Here is a 15,199-nt window from a genome sequence, read left to right as displayed (position 1 = left end):
TGCGTAAAATTTGATAAATCAAATCTGAATATTCCTAACCCAAACATAAACATGTTATATATGGATTTGGGGTAAAATTGTCTATATATTTCAGATTTGAAATTTGTTTTTGGTTTTTAGCACTCGAAAATTCCAGCACTTGTCACTTTTATGATTAGGTCCCTAAACTCTGTCAAAATATAAGTTCTTCATACCTGTTTAAATTTTGACAAATTTTATATGATTATTTGCCAGAATCTTGCAAGAATTCTGTTGGTGCACATTCATTCTTCAAATTTGATTAAACTTTATTTCATTTTTGCCTCACATTTGTACTACAACCCCATTCATTTTTCAAATTTGAGCAAACTTTATTTCATTTTTGCATCACATTTGTACTACAACCCCCACACCTTGTCCAGTTTATGTATTTCGCATCCTAAATAAAAACCTATGAACTTTATATTCATTTGGGAATACTCAATCCATACATTCTAGAAATGCAAATGGATTCCAAGATTGTGCACCCAACTCCTTTTCCTTCCTGGTTGCACTAAACCCCTTTTGAATCTTGTTTCATTCATAACCAGTGCTTCACAACTCTGTTTAATGTGTCCTTTATATGCATCCTTGCTAGGAAAATCTATAGAACATGAATTGATATGATCGTGCATTAATCACACCTTTTTTTACTATTTTTAGTAAACCACTTAAATTAAAATAATTTCACTTGGAGTTTTCACTTGGATCAAACTCCAATTAAACATGCTAGATAATTTAATTCAAATGGATCTTTAACATGTCATGCCACTTGTTGATTGTGCATTATACCATGCCTTGTTTTTCTACTATATCATTTGCTTCTTTTCGGTTTGGTTCTTATCGATAGAGTCCGACAATGTTAGGGAGTTCGTGGAACCGTGTGGCAATCTCTTTGAAGGGCAGGCTTACCATCAACTAGAGGATTCAACAGGCAATGATGATAATTACCTTGGATACTATTACTAGCTTTATGTCACGCCCAATATGCGACCCTATCCAAAAGGAACTCGAAGGTCCCACCAAGGATAGACCCGCATATTGAAACACTTTTGCAAGGTGGATATCATTACATCAACATTACATAATAGATGGGGATACATACAATAGGCATACAATGCCACTCGAATACAACATCACAATACATAAGAACAACATCCGACTACGGATGAAACATAAATAGAAACTCAAACGACATCCACCCTGCTAGCCCAGGCTGCCGACCTAGAACCTATCCCCTGATCGAAGAAGAAGCAGAAGAAGAACTCAACGCAAGAAAGAATCGCTCTCGCGTCATGATCATCGCATAAACCTGTACCTGTAACTGTTGTTGTAGTAATCTGTGAGCCACGAGGACTCAGCAATCCCATTACCATGGGTATCAAGACTAGCAAAGCTTAAAAGGGAAAGGAAGGGGTAAAGTGGTGAGGCTGCAGCAGCGACTAAGCATATATGGTGGCTAACATACGCAAATAAGAGCGAGAAGAGAGCAAGCGGAACGGTCATGAAGCTAGCAATGATCAAGAAGTGATCCTGAGCTCCTACTTACGTCAAACATAACCCAGAAACCGTGTTCACTTCCCGGACTCCGCCGAAAAGAGACCATCACGGCTACACACACGGTTGATGCGTTTTAATTCGGATCTGGTGTCAAGTTATCTACAACCGGACATTAACAAATTCCCATCTGCCTATAACCGCAGGCACGACTTTCGAAAGATTATACCCTGCAGGGGTGTCCCAACTTAGCCCATGACAAGCTCTCGCGATCAACGAAGGAATAGACCTTCTCCCAGGAAGACCCGATCAGACTCGGAATCCCGGTTTACAAGACATTTCGACAATGGTAAAACAAGACCAACAAAGCCTCCCGCTGTGCCGACAAATCCCGATAGGAGCTGCACATATCTCATTCTCAGGGCACACCGGATTGTCCAGACTTCCGGTAGGCTAGCCCAGAGTTGCACCTGGTGGCCACCGGCGGCCGACAGTTTGGACCAACACTCACAACGAGCACTGGCCCGGGGGGGATAAAATAAATATGACCCTCGAGAGCGCGACTCTCAAGGGAAAAAGGGCTAGGTGAGGCAAATGGTAAAACCAAGGTTGGGCCTTGTTGGAGGAGTTTTATTCAAAGCGAACTGTCAAGGGGGTCCCATAAATCACCCGACCGCGCAAGGAACACAAAATCCGGGAACATAACACCAGTATGACGGAAAGTAGGGCGGCAAGAGTGGAACAAAACACTAGGCAAAAGGCCAAGTCTTCCACCCTTTACCAAGTATATAGATGCATTAATAATATAAGAGATATTGTGATATCCCAACCAAAATCCTGTCCACCATGGAGAAATCTTCAACTTCACCTGCAACTAGCAATGCTATAAGAGGGGCTGAGAAAGCGGTAACATAGCCAAGCAACGGTTTGCATAGGAAAGGTGTCAAAGGTTAGAGATTCATGGAAATTTGGGATGGCTTGATAACAGGTAATAGGTAGCGCAACATAGCGATAGAACGAAGCAACTAGCATAGCAATGATAGTAGTGAGATCCAGGGTAGCGGTCATCTTGCCTGAAATCCCGCACGGAAGAAGAACGAGTCCATGAAGAAGACAAGCGGACATAGTCGAACGAATCCACACGAACGCAACATTACCGGAACTAAGAAGCAACACCGGAAAGAAACAAACAACATGGTAAACAACCATCACATAGACATGGCACGATGCACAACCAAGTATGATGCATGTCCGGTTTAATAAGGCATGGCATGGCAAAGTGCAACAAACATCACTACAAATTAAGTGGAGCTCAATATGCAACGAGTTGCATATTGACGAAACACCACATGCAATTATTTAGTTTGATCTCGGTTATGTACCCAACAATATTAAATGTTATTAAACATGGCAAGAGGTGAAACATAATGAAACTACCTATCTAGGCAAGTTTAACTGAGGCCGGAAACCACAAACAACAATTCTGGAAAATCCCCATATGCAAATTATGGATTTGGTACTGTTCTGCCCTAAAAACAATTTTAATGTTGTTAAACAGCAAAATAAAGTGCACCATGTTAAACTAGGCATTTTTCCACCCCATTTACATATAAAGTTTATTAAATTCGGAGCTACGGTTATTTAGTTATGAAATAAAGCATTTTAACATGGCATTATGCAAAATAAACACAAACAGCATGTTAAACATTTTTAACATAGATAAAAGTGGCATATTATTAATCTACACAATTTTTTGAGCATTTTACATATATAAAACATTTTAATCCGATGCACGGTTATGACATTATTAATGCATGAAATCTAGGGGGTTTTCTGTAAAACTGATAATCACTGGAATAATAGACAAATCGCAGCGCAGGGAAAAAAACACCACGGGCCGAAACTGGCTGGGCCAATAGTGCACGGGGGCGGGGCTGCTCACCAGGCCTCATGGGCCGGTCGGTAGAGAGGCCTGGCAGGCCGGCTGGCTTCGGCTGGGCCTGGGGCGCTGGCGGCAGCTGGGCCTGGGGCGCTGGCTGCGGCTAGGCCTGGGGCGCTGGGCCTGAGGCGCTGCGGAGGAAGGCCCACGCGGAGGGACACATCGGTCAACGCGGGCGGGCGGCTGCACTCTGCTCGTCCCGAGCAAAGACATGGCGGCGGCGGTGGCTGGCTCTCCGACGAGAGGAGCCGGCGATGCAAGGCGAGGCGGGAGGGGCCCCGACCAGATCCGAGCGGATCGGGTCCGGCCGGATCCGTTCCCGGTGGTGGCGAGGCCGGGTGACGACGGGAGCTCCTACGGCGGCGCTGGCTGACGCGGATCCGAGGCCAACAGGGCAGCACACCTGCGGGAGAGGAGGACCCCGGGTCAGTTCGGGCAAGGGGAAGGAAGGAGAGGCACGCCGGGGTGACCTGACGAAGCTGCTCGTCGGTGACGGCACTCCGGCAAGGTGGGGATGAGGCGGCGATGACGGCGATCGACGGCTAGGGCAGGGGAGGCGCTCGGGATCGAACCCGATCGAGCAGGGCGCGGGAGCGGGGCCTGCGAGCGCGCGGCGGCGCAGTTCGGGCCCGGGCGGCCTGTGCCGGGCTCCGCGGGCCGCGCGGGAGGGAGCCGGCTGGGGAGGACAAGTGGAGGCCGTGGGTTGGACAGAAGAGCGTGGCTGGGCGATGTGGCGCGGCCTGATTGGCCGTAGGGCGCTGGCGGCGACACCAAGTGGCGGCGGGGCTGTGGTCGGGCACGGATCGCGAGGAGGGTGGTGGCGGGACAGAGGTGGAAGGAGGCTAGGGGGTAGGTTTAGACAGAAATGGAAGGGGAAAGGCTGCTATATATAGCAGGGAGGCCTAGGGATTAGGGTTTGGGGAGTTTAGGGGGGTTTAGGAGCCCTCCGTTCGCGATCCGACGATCAGGAACGGAGGGGGGTTTAGGTGGGCTACAGGTGGGCTGAGAAGAGGGGCTGGGCTGAGAGAAGAGGAGAGAAAGAGAGGCCCGGCGGTAGTTTCGGAGACCGAAACGTCCGACGATTAAACCGGCAACGGAGCCGCTATGCATTTAACGGTTGGGCTATCAAATGAACTCTAAATGCGACGAAACTTGGCAGGCGGTCTGTCTACACTATAATAAGACCGCACGACAAGTTGCAACCCATTCCGAGAACATTTTTATGCCACTTATAAAATAATATTTCGGAGGTGCCGCGGGCGCGTGCGAGTGTGTCTGGACTCCGAACGGACAACGGAGAGAATCGGGGAAACCCGAACGGATGCAAGTTTTATGAAAACATATGGATGCGATGCACATGATGCTATGAGATGAGATGCATAACAAGAACAAAATGCAAAACAAACGACAAAAAAACCCAACCACGAAGGAAATATCATATAGTATCTCCGGAAAAGGCAAGAGTCGGAGTTACGAATATGGAAAGTTGTATCCGGGGCGTTACACTTTACTTAATAGATGTCTTGATGCTAACATTTGGTCCCGCTACCTACCACATTGTTTCAAATTTCAAGCCTCCCAACTGCAATGATATAGCCTTTAACCTTCACTACCTAGCAAAGCTTTGATTGGCTATGTTATCGCTTGCTCAACCCTTCTTACAACTTTGCTAGTTGTAGGTGCAGGTGTTTCCATGCTTCAACATGGATAGCATTGGGATAGCATCATCATTATTATTATGCTTAATTTTTAAACTTGACTATACACTTGACTAAGGGTGGAAGGATCATGCCTTTGCCCAATGTTTTGTTCCACTCTCGCTAACCCTAATTTCCATTGTTCTGGCTATTATGTTCCTTCATGAGCGCATCCTACCGTGTGTGTGTAGGGTGGGGGGGGGGGGGGTTATGGGGCTCCCCTTGAATCTCTATATCTAGTGTTGAACTCTTCCGGAGGATCCAACATTGGTACTAAAAATAAAACTTGCATAGGGAGTCTTCAACCCAAGTTATCTTAATAGACAACTTGGGCCAATGCCCGAGAAAAGTGTTGGTCCATAATGGGCAGCCTACAGGACCACCATGGGAAACCCAGTTTGGTTAACCGTAGCCTTTCCATTTGACTGGGACCAGGTCTAGATACACGTTCGACTCTGATCCGAATGTCGACGCACCAGGAGGTATTCTGGATTAGTTTGAATTTAGCCAGATGAACTTGTTACTCTCGAACTCCTTGAACTTATCGTGTTTATTACATGTTGGTTCTCGCAGGCCCTGAACTTGGAGGAACAAGGTATGCATGCAGAACTTGTAATGGGAAGTTGGAAGCACCTCAGCAGGTTAAATCTTTCGGAAAGCCGTGTCCACAATTACAGACGACTTGGAAACTTATAATGCCAGACGTACGCAACTTTAATCAATAATAAAAACTGGCTCAAATGTGTGCGTACCGTGACTGTCTCTTGTGGGTATACAAGCAAGAAGAGAACACAATGAGGTTATGAATGATAGGTGTTCAGGATCACTTCTTGATCAACTAGTTTGCGGCCCCTTCTATGTAGGTTGATCTTATCTTATTCTAGTATAGTAGGAATAATTGGTTTATATTGCTTAGCTGCCTGCTGCAACCTCACCACTTAACCACATCATACCCAAAAGTGTTGTTAGTCTTGGTACCCTTGGTAATGTACTTGTTGAGTCCAAAAGGCTCACATATACCACAACAACTCCAGATGCCGGTGACGATGAGACAGGTGTAGGTTCAGATGATGTCCTCAACTACCAGTTCCACTATGATGATGAGCGCAACAAGTGCTACGTGACGTTCGGTTACGATTATGACCATCACTAGTTTGGGATTCCGGTTGGCAATCTGGGACCGTAGGGTGGATGTTTTGCTTATTTCTCTTGCCACTTAGCAAACTTGGTTCTTGACCGTACTCGGATCTGTGATTCTTTCGCTGCCATGAATGATGTAATGTTGGGTCGTGTTGACCTCTGATTGATGAAATTGTCATATATTTGACCTATTGTCACTCGTATTTATCTCTTCATCTCTTTTAGTTGTATTTGTTGTGATGTCCATCCTGTTTACCAACTTATGACCCTGCCTGTAGTTATGAAGTCATATGTTGAGGTGACCAAAATGCTCTTCTAGCCCCCGAAGATAGCAACGTCTTGGTTGGGACTAGGACTACTTCTTGGACGTTACAACCCACCACCGTGCTAGCCAGTATCGTCGCAAGAACATTAACCTCCACCACGATCGTTAGATCCGGGCACTAGGGCCCGAATCCCACGTGTGTCGTCCCCTGGTCAGCCGTGTTTGGTCTCCTGTTGTACTGATAAGCAGGCCGCCACCAGATTGATCCCCTCCCTGGCCGCCCGCACCCAAGGCCACGGATCAATGGAGAAGTCTGTCTGATCCAGACGAATGGGTTGGAGGCTGACTTCTAGTCCGAAGCTAGGCTACACCGGCGATGTGAGCCTGACCTCGCCATGGCCGCACCGCACGCCCACCCCACACACACGTCGCACACTTGCGCATCATCGCACCGCGATGGGGGAAAACAGGTGCCCCGCATCCACCTTCCTTGGGGCCGGCCTAGACTTTGCCGGGAGGACCTTCCAGCAGCGATGAGACTAGGAAGGGAGAGAAAGGATGGTCGAGACAGTTAGGGTTCGGAGAAAGGGAGGCGGCACCCGATCTCAGGCTGTTGCATATGATCATATCATAATTTATGTAAACGAACAAGAAGATAGATAGGTCACTACCAATATGTAATCATGATTGCACTCTAACGGATCAACTAATAGACAAGTGTTAAACATCTAGCAACCGATACATTTTTTATAATTGTAGATAAAGATATTTCCTTATGATTTTGAAAACAAAAAAAATATAAAATACTAAGGTTTTCAAACATTCTTTTTTGGTTATACTATATTATTTTTATGATAATAATCATATGCGCACAACATGTTAGAAGGTGGGCGTGTGGAGTTGTGTCTCCGGCGGATCTGTCTTTGGTGGATTTGCTCGGATCTGTTTGTCGTTCGTATTCGTTCGTATGTTTTCAGGTTGGATCCTTTTGATCTACACTCTTCATCCGCGGTGGTTGCTGTTCTGATGCGTTGGTTTTACGGGGCGGTTGCTGTTCTGATGCATTGGTTTTACGGGGCCTTAACACGACGACTTCCCGACTGTCTACTACAATAAGGTTTGCCCGGCTCTGGCGAGGAAGGGGCAATGACAGCGGCGCGCCTTCGGCTCGCTTCAATGCTTGTAGTCGTCGCTAGGTGGTCTACGGATCTGGACGTAATTTTATTATTTCTAATGTCCGTTATACTACCAGTACCATGATTGAAAATGAATAGATTAAAAGTTTTTCTTTATGCATGCCCGCGGCCCCAAGCCAACCCCCGACCGATAATTTTTTTCTTTCTAAAAAATGCAGATTCAGTTTTGCGTTAGCCCCGGTCTCTCTGCATCAGGTTTTAACTTTGAGGCTATCAGCTGACACTTGCGCAGCGCACCACACCACAGGGAGGTCGACACGTAAGGGGCTGTGGCGTTCCTGAAGTAGCCAGCATGCCCAAAACGGATACTGCCTACTTACACGAAACGAACAACAGGAATGCGTGGTGGCAGTGGTTGCGCAGCGTGCACGCGGTACGCGTCTCTCCACTGCGACACGCATCCCACCCAAGCAGTCAAGCAGTTTCTATACATACGGACCATTGTTCAAGGCCAACTTTCAATCTTATTCTAGTAAAAATTAAGGATCATTGCACCTTAATTTACTCATCTGTCCACTACACGCCGGTATCCCTAGCCCATCAGGATTCAAGCACCAGTGTTGGAGTTAATTTCAAGATTTCCGGTGATGCATGTTCAGTGGGACGAGACTTCCGTCGACTGCAAGACACCTACAGTGACTTCATAAAATTTTAAGATGATATGTTAACTCAGTCTCTCGGAGGTGCTCAGAGCATCTACAGCGGGGCACCCCAAACCTGCCACAAACGCCCGGGCTGACCGGCACCCCTCATATCCAACCTAAATATGGGGCGGATATGGGGGCGCACGGGCGCGTGAGCCGACCCCACTACAGGTCGTAGCGGTCCCACCTGCAGCGACAGAAACTCCGCCCTCTCTCATCGGTGCATCAAATTTTAGTCCCATGTTGCCATGCGAGGCGGACACTGACCGGCTTAAATAGCGGCGCCGGCGCATGGCGGCAAGCTTCTCTGTTGTTGTGTAGGTCTATCAATTCTTGCTGCTTGAGTGAGATAACTTGACAGTAGACCGCATTTCATTAGCTGGTGATTGTTCATCAAGTGCAAAGTTCGTCTCGTTCATGTACGTTGATACCCCTACTACAGTAAGCAATTTTTAGTGTGTTTCGACAGCCTAATCGGCCCAAATCGGACGGGATGATCGTCGTGCATGGCCCTACATGCATGTAGCAGATGTTTTGAAAATAAGGTAATGTGGTTGTAAATGGTAAAATTTAAGGTCCGCCCGGTTACTGTCAACGGGAGCGTTCGGGCATGTCCGTGGACGTTTTTTTTAGAGAAAAGGCCAAGGCCCGACTTTATAGATAAAGCCACACGGCAGCGTCACGAATACCCAATGCTCACACGAACACAGAGCCACAGAGAAAGGTAAATAGACCCAAAGTAGTAGCGATACAGGCAGCTGCCAAACACGGCACGCAGGCCGGGAAGAGAAGAAGACCTAATCCCGCAAACTACAGCACCAAAATTATACACCATGATTCGTCCCGGAGATCTGAGAGGCTGAAGCCCGAATTTTGGCGATGAGCAGGTCCAGGGCGTCCCGATCTGGCTCCTTAGTCAATGATCTCCACTGCTGCAAGAATATACATGATTTGAAAAGAACATCAGCAGGCTTAGATGGGAAGGTAAGCTCAATAGTAAATTTGTTTCTAATGGTCCATAGTGCCCAACATAAGGCTCCCAAGCCAACCCAGAATACCCTCCTGGTGACCCCTACCAGAGATTTGGCTACGGTTCTAATATCTGAGAAAGAGGAGGGATTCCAGGAGACCCAAAGCCAGGATCTGACGCAAGCCCAAACTAATTTGGCGAGAACACAGTTGAAAAAGATGTGATTAGAGTTTTCCAAAGCCCCACACAAGTTACAGAATTCCGAGCCCGGCCCATTGCGTTTTTTGATCTGATCAGCAGAAGGGAGGCGACCACGGAAGGCTTGCCAGAGGAAAATCTTAATCTTAGGAGGGACCTTAGATTTCCAAACACAAGAGAATCTAGCCGAAGTAGTACCACCAATCAGTCTAGAGTACAGCGATTTGACCGAGAATATACCAGAGGCCGTAAGCGGCCAAACCACCGAGTCGGCCTCCTCCTAGAGCACAGGGAAGAGGGCAGAAAGACTTTGCCACTCTTCCAACTCTTCAGGAGACAGGGCCCGACGAAAAGCCAAGTCCCAATTATTAGCAGCCACCTCCGCGATGGAGATTTGCGGATTGGGGCAATAAGAGAACAGAACCGGAAAGCTAACTGCCAGGGGAGCATCCCCAGACCACCAATCTAACCAAAAACGAACAGCGGACCCATTACCCACACAAAACTTAACGTGCTCCAGAAAAATCGGCCGAACTTTAACAAGGGCTTTCCAAAACTGCGAACCGCGCCGCGCGGGGGCAAACATAGGGTTGGAGTTAGGATAATATTTAGCCTTAAGAATCGGAGACCACATCACATCGGCCCCAACCGTCATAATTTTCCACCACCACTTAACGAGCAGACAAATATTCATCACCCGAGTATTAATAATGCCTAACCCCCCAAGATTTTTAGGCTTGCACATCAACTGCCACTTGACCAACCTATACTTTCTTTTGTTATCAGCAGAATTCCAATAAAAGCCACCCCTATGTTTGTCGAAGCCAGCATGCACTCCATCCGTGAGACGATAAAAACCCATAAGGAACATCGGGAGAGAGGATAAGCAAGAGTTGATTAGAGCCACTTTGCCAGCATTGGTATTATACCTACCCCTCCAAGGAAGCACCCTATTCCCCACTTTAGCAACCACCGGAGCGAAGTCTTTCGCGTGAAGCAGACCAGGAGAGATAGGAAGACCTAAATATTTGAAAGGAAAGGAACCTAAGGAGCAGTTGAGGAGCCTGGCCACCCGCAAGGCCTCCGCCCGGTCAACCCCCGTCACCATAACCTCACTCTTGGCGAAATTGATCTTAAGACCAGAAACAGCTTCGAAACACAACAGAATAAATTTCAGATTGGCAATACAGGCATTGCCCAACTCTACCAGGATGATTGTATCATCCGCATATTGTAGATGAGAGACCCCTTCCGGAAGTAGGTGAAAAACCACAGGGATAAGATGACCACATCGAGCCGCTTTGGAGAGCATACAGGAGAAGGCGTCAGCCACAAAGTTGAAAAGAACAGGGGAGGCCGGATCCCCTTGGCGGAGGCCCCTCCCATTCGCAAAAAAGTTGCTAATAGCACCATTTACGGCAACTGCAGTGTGGCCACCCGAGACCAACTGCATGATACGGTGAACATAAGCACCGTCGAACCCTTTGGCAAGAAGAATCTGCCTGAGAAAAGGCCAGCTAACCGAGTCATACGCTTTTTGGAAGTCTAGCTTGAGGATAATGGCTTTGGATTTCCGCACATGAAGGTCATGAACAATCTCATGAAGGGAGAGAATACCATCTAAAATAAAACGCCCTTTGATAAAAGCAGACTGGAAGGGACTAATAACTCTGTGAGCTACCGGAGACAACCGGTTCGCAAAGCCTTTGGAAGGGAACTTGGCAAAGTTGTTAATCAACGCTATAGGCCGGAATTGGAAAATGACATCAGCACCCTTTACCTTAGGGATCAGGGATATAACAGCATAGTTCAGACGAGAGATGTAGGGGATGCATATATGTTATTGGTGAGTGTACGCACGTGTATATATGTATATACAATCGCTTGCATCAGTACGGTGTTAAAAAAAACCATGTGCACCAAAGTAGCCTCTCCCCGACGGGCTCCACCCAATCAAACCCATTGAGCAGGGCAAGCGGTCGAGCCCCATCCCCCATCCACCTCCATAAAACCCTCCTTGCTGTGCTGCTCAGGGCTCAGGGCTCACAACCGCGTCTGCGAGGAGTCGAGGAGGAAGGCACCGCGTCTGCGAGGTACGCTCCGCCCCCCGCCCCTTTACCCCACCCACCCATTTCCTCTCTTCGACGAATTAAGAGTGATTCTGCTGTGATTGTGGCTACTGTGAGCTGGGAGATGAAAATAAAAGGGGGGAAACTTGCAATCGTTCATCAGTGCTGGACATTTTGGGGTTTTCCAATGCAAGCTCCTTCGTTTCTTTATAAGTTTCTTTTACAGATCAAGATTGAGGCGTTCTTTTCAGCCCGCTTCATGTGTGGAGCTCTATCCTGATCTTCTTTTTCAGCCTTCATCGTTCACTAACAATTATTTTGGTTGAGACCTTCGCTGCCTTAGAAGGTCATCTTGATCTTTTGCCTCTGATCTGCACAGATCTAATTTTGTACTGTGAGGTGGGGAGAAGAAAAGTGAAGGGACGAACCTGCCGTCTTCTTTTGGTAGGCTTATTATTATTATTTACTTGCTCATGGGTTGTGGTTTTCTGAAGCAAGTTCTTGGCTACGTGCTATTTTCTTGATTACAATGTTTTACGTTTGTGGACCTCTTGATCTTCATTTCCCGTTTTGGCGGTAGATATTTGGTTGAGATCTGCAGTGCCTTTTGAGATTATCATGTTCATTTGTTTCTCATGTACCACAACTCTGTATGTTCTTAGCGGAGCATATATATGTTGATTTATGACACGGTGATTGATTTCGATTGCAGAGGATTCCTGGAGAGACCAAGTGCAAGAGCTATGGGCAACTCCTGTGTTACTGGCGCCTGCAGTAAGGGTTTCTTTTGAACTATCTTCCTTTTGCTTCTTACTGGGCAACTTGTCATAATAATTCGTTTGAGCATTGTTGTTACTGGGGCTGTAAGGGTTTATTTTGAGCATTTGTTTTGCTGCTTAATTGAATTAGTCTAGATGGTTCATCTTATAGACAGGGTTCAGACTGTTTCACAAAAAATCAGAAAAGAGTTGAACTATTTTACTGAAAGACAAACGAAATGTATTATGCCATGCAAAAGAAGAAAAAAAACAGGTGTTCATAGTTTGTCTTTCAGTAAACGAAATTAGTGCATTTGTTTTGTCAAACGAAATTAGTGCATCTGTAGAGAGTGAGAAGAGTAAATAGTACTTCCTCTGTAAACAAATATAAGAGCGTTTAGATCACTAAAATAGTGATCTAAACGCTCTTATATTTCTTTACGGAGGGAATACTTCACACTAATTGACAAAACTGCATGGATCAAGCATGATGCTGTTATATATTGTGGTCTTTGATGCTGTTACCGATGCAAAAAATCGTTGTTTTGTAGGCCAGGGTTCCAATGGGTCGGGGACAACCTTCAAATGGAGGATCGATGGTTTCTCCGCGCTTCTAGATAAGGATGAAGGATGGACCAACTCCAGTGTGTTTGTGATCAAGGGGCTTAACTGGTACAATTACTAGTATTTTTTTCTGCTATTCCAACAGAGTGGATAGCTTGATGCATCCATGTCAGGAACAAAATTCATTCTTACTTTATCTTGACTTGTTTTGCAGGTACCTGAAGCTGAACCCAAGGGACAGAAAGAGTGGCGACCAGAATGAATATGTTACTCTTAATCTTGTCCTGACTAAAGTATCTGAGAAATCCCATACGGTCGCGGAGACAACTTTCAAGTTCCTGATATATGACCAGTTACATGGGAAGCACCATGAAGAGCATCAAGGTACGTTAGCTCCATGGAGTAGTCCTTTAAGGTTCACAACTAGTTGGTTACTAGATTGATAGTGTAGATTATAACCTGTTTCTCAAGAGGAGTACAATAGTTATGAAACAAAGAGAGGGGGAGAGTTAAAGGCATCATTTCTTTGTTCATTGCCTTACATTTCAATATTTTGTTTGTAGTGAGCCACAATTTTCAGGCTACAAGCAGATTCTCTGGGACCTCATGCATGATCCCCCTCGCGACGCTTAAGGAGCAGCCCTCTGGATTCCTCGTCAATGACAGCTGTGTTTTCGGTGTCCAGTTCATCAAAGTTGTCGCTGTTAAAGGTAAACATGTTTTGGAGACGCTGTTTGTTCAGAAGACTAGCAACATCAGCAATGGCCCACAAGCCTAACCTGGAACATTGATGATTTCTTTGTGTTGAAGAACCCGAGCACCTCTCCAGAGTTTCAGCTCTGTGGACACAAATGGTAACTTGACCAATAACATTAATTCTTAATTATTCGGTTTATATACAGAATTGTCTTAATTTCATTTGAAGAGGAAGGCCATCATACTTCTTTTAAAGGAAACAAAAAATAAAGACCGTTGGAGTTCGACCTCTTCATATCAGTGATGGATTACACCGTGTGATGTTCCCCAATTTTCAGGTTCATCACCATCTATCCATCTGGTTCCGATTCGAATGGGAACTACATCTCCCTGCATCTGAGCATGAAGGACACACTCCATAAGGATTCGGGGGTCCTGGCAGAGGTTAGCATAAGCATCAAAGACCAGGAAACTGGCAAGCACATGAAAACATCAGGTTCGCCCTTTAGCAGAAATTTCACGTTTTTTTTTTCAAAAAGGGGGTTTACCCCAGCCTCTGCATCAGAAAGATGCATACGGCTCATATTATTAAAAATAAAATCCAGTAACAAAGTCTCCAAGTATGTTGGTGCGAAAAAAAGTAAAAGCTCGAAAGAGCTGAAATCCTAAGCCACAACCGGCTGGCAAACACAATAGGAGCACTACATGCCTATCCTATTACATGACCGCCATCCAAACCGGTTGAAAATAACCCGCGCTACCATCTCCCATCGGGTAGACGCAGTAACCAAACGCTCCCTGGCCTTCGTCGAAGTGAGTAGCGACCACATACGGATGAATGCCGTGGCCCTGAAGATAACCTGCAAAAAGTGAATGTTTGTTGATCTGTTAAAAACTAAATCATTTCTGCAGTTCCATACTGCCCAAAGTAAAGCACAAACGCCAACACGAATGTGTCTTGCAGTATCGGAATCAACCCCATCAAGCCATGGTCCAAATAACATGTTGATAGAGGTGGGCTGATTAATATTAAACGCAATATGAATCGACCGCCACAGAATCTTAGCCAACGGACAATCGAGGAAGAGGTGTTTGATGTTCTCGTTATTATCGCAAAAGCTACACCTAGATGAGCCCATCCAGTTGCGTTTTGCCAGGTTATCCTTAGTCAAAATGACTTGTTTATGCACAAACCACATAAACACTTTGATGCGTAAGGGAACCTTTACTCTCCAAACATGAATCGAGGAAGGGACAACGCTAGAGTTAATGACATCCAGATACATAGACTTAACCGAGAACGCACCGTTCTTAGTAAGTTTCCAATGCAGCTGATCTGGTTGCTGGGTCAGCCGAACCTCCATTAAACGTCTAACAAGGTGGAGCCAAGCCTCCCAACGATTTCCGACTAGCGTCCTCCGAAAACTAATATTGAGGGGAGTGGATTGTAGAACAGATGCAACGTAAGCTTCTCTACGTCGCACAATGTTGTACAAAGTAGGATATTGAAGTGCAAGGGGAGTCTCCCCAAGCCACGTATCCTCCCAA

At 46.2% G+C, this 15,199-nt stretch overlaps 1 pseudogene; it reads left to right on the top strand.

Moving 5' to 3' along the window:
- The first annotated feature begins 11,581 nt into the window (after nt 1–11,581).
- On the top strand, nt 11,582–14,430 carry LOC123112207 (probable inactive serine/threonine-protein kinase fnkC; annotated as a pseudogene).
- Nucleotides 14,431–15,199: the final 769 nt, after the last annotated feature.

This window comes from Triticum aestivum, chromosome 1B (genome assembly GCF_018294505.1).
Source record: "Triticum aestivum cultivar Chinese Spring chromosome 1B, IWGSC CS RefSeq v2.1, whole genome shotgun sequence".
Taxonomy (NCBI): Eukaryota; Viridiplantae; Streptophyta; class Magnoliopsida; order Poales; family Poaceae; genus Triticum; species Triticum aestivum.
This window is presented reverse-complemented; position numbering and strand designations above follow the sequence as displayed.